Here is a 2500-nt window from a genome sequence, read left to right as displayed (position 1 = left end):
ATAATAGAGATATTTGAAGAGCTCTTTTCCAAAATGAGATATATCCATTTTATAGAATGTTGAAATGCATTGCAAAAGGCATTTTATAGAGGTTTTAAAGTAAGTTCTCAAAATATTTTAATGGCAAGAATTCACACATGGATGATGGGACATCTTAACGGTCAATTCCAATATTAAAATGCAAAAAGTCAAAAATGGTGGTGGATATAGCGTCTTGGAAAAGAGCTCTTCATTTATACAGTGTTGTGCAATGTGACCTTAGAAATAGCAACGCAGCCATGCATTGCAGCCTTACAATGAAAACTCTTTATGTTTTCAGGGGCCCTATAGTCAAGGTGGTAGTGGAGTTTGTTGATGGCCTTCTTAACTCTAAAGCACTGGGGGGAAACCCTGAAGTGCACATATTCCAAATAACCAGGGATAGGGCCGGATTAACACACAGGCTAGACATGGCTGCAGCCTAGGGGCCCCCACCTACCGATTAGACAAAGTGGCGGGGGGAAAAAAAAACAATAATTGTAAAATTGCTGAATTGAAAAATTAATCTGCTGTTGTGTTTTGAGTTTTCGATCTTGTTAATACTCATTCCTGGTTCGGAATTATGACGCTGACTACCTAATTTTATTGCTGGCAGCTAGTAAACTTAAAATTTCAAGTCAAACCATGCCGTTGCCATTGTAGTGTATAGGATAATAACTTAACTATTTAAATTATCAAGACTTATCACTGATATCATTTTTTACAGTGTAATTTTATTGCTGAATTTGTCTTTTGTGGAGGCCTACAGCACACTATAGCCTAGGTGCCCCATACCTTCGAGTGGCCTCATTTATAAAACTTAGTGCAAGATTTCCGCGAGAAGATACACACAACTCAAAATGTGTCTGTGAACAAAAATAAAAATGTACATTCCACACTGATTTCTCTTTATACATCAAAGCCGACTCTAAATTTGCAGCACACGAACATACCTCAAGACATACCCATAATTATCTATAAATATTCTGTGAAATGCCTGAAGTTAATACTGGTATCTGTATGATGTACTTTATATGGGAAGCAGAGGGGAAAACAACTTGCAACTTTGCCAACTGTGGAATGGCAATGGTGGTATGTCTTAAGTAAATAATGCACGCCATACCATCTGAGGCACGCTGTAATAGCCATTAAAAAGTTAATTACAGGCCCTGCCATGGCCAACCGATAGGGCACTCGTCTACCATGCGTCTGACCTGGGTTCGATTCCAGGCCCGGGTCCTTTGCCGGCCCTTCCCCGTCTCTCTCTCCCACTGGCTTCCTGTCACCACCTTCACTGACCTATCGTAAATAAAGTAAAAAAGACCCAAAAAAATCTCTTTAAAAAAAGAAAAGTTAATTTACCATACTACTCTACTATGACATAACACAGGGCCTTCAGTAATGGACTACGACTCAGTCATTGCCATTCTGGTAATAACAAATTTAGGATCGGCACATAACCTGGGCCGGACTCGAACCCTGGTCGCTGTCATAGTAATTCAGTGCCCTACCGTTAGGTCACGGCAGGGCCAAGACAAAGCATTCTATGTATCGCCAAATCATTAAATGGGATGGGGCCCAGATACCTACTGGATATGGTTCAGCTGTATGCACCAACTAGGTCATTAAGATCAATGGAGAAGAACTTGCTGTTAATTCCCAAGGTCAACACAAAGCATGGAGAGCCAGCCTTTACTTGCTATGCTGAAAAGCTTTGGAACCAGGAGTAAACAACTGCACCCACTATTGACAGTTTTAAATCCAGACTCAAGATGAAGTTGTGCTCAGATGCCTTCCCTTAGAATCTCTAAATGATTAAGCTTTGATTTTAATGTTTTTCATTTTCTTTGATAATCTCTTATTTTGATGTTTAACTTTTCTTTGATTCTGTAGCCGCTTAGTGCAGATGGGGTCGCCGGCGGGCCTATTCACTATTTGCTGAAAATAATCCACTACATCATAACAACATTGCTATGACAGTACTGAGAGCCTTAAGTAACAGATTAAGACATAGCAATTACAATTTTGGTGACAGTAAGGTTATAAAATAGGCTCTGCGCTAAGGGGTTAATGCTTTCTTTCTTTATTTCTTGTTTTCTTTTCTTACTTTACGTTTATTTTTTGTGAATCACATTATGCAAATAAACTTGCCTTCCCAATGCAACTAAGTAGGATCAATGCTTGTCTCTGAAGTGGGCGCGAGTTTCCCATTGAACTCCATTCATTCTGAACCCCTGCTACCCTCAAAGGGGCATGGCAACTTACAGACATGGCAGCTTAGAACCTTATTTCATATTGATTCCGGAAGAGACTCTTTTCCTTATCTATTGCCCTCATCAATCGTTCCTTATCAGTCTTTTCCTTATCCATCGTCTACTCCGACCTCCACATCAAAGTGTGTGTGTGTCTGTGTGTCTGCGTGCGTGCGTGCGTACGTGCGTGTGTGCGTGCATGCGTGTGTGTGTCCGTCTGCGTCTGCGTG

The 2500-nt window shown here is 40.6% G+C and overlaps 1 protein-coding gene across 1 annotated transcript in view; it reads left to right on the top strand.

Moving 5' to 3' along the window:
• cdr2l (cerebellar degeneration-related protein 2-like) overlaps positions 1 to 2500 on the top strand; it is a 17284-nt gene that overhangs the window by 9091 nt on the left and 5693 nt on the right. The gene's annotated exons all lie outside the window — the stretch shown is intronic.

This window comes from Engraulis encrasicolus, chromosome 17, assembly GCF_034702125.1.
Source record: "Engraulis encrasicolus isolate BLACKSEA-1 chromosome 17, IST_EnEncr_1.0, whole genome shotgun sequence".
In the NCBI taxonomy this organism is placed as follows: domain Eukaryota; kingdom Metazoa; phylum Chordata; class Actinopteri; order Clupeiformes; family Engraulidae; genus Engraulis; species Engraulis encrasicolus.
This window is presented reverse-complemented; position numbering and strand designations above follow the sequence as displayed.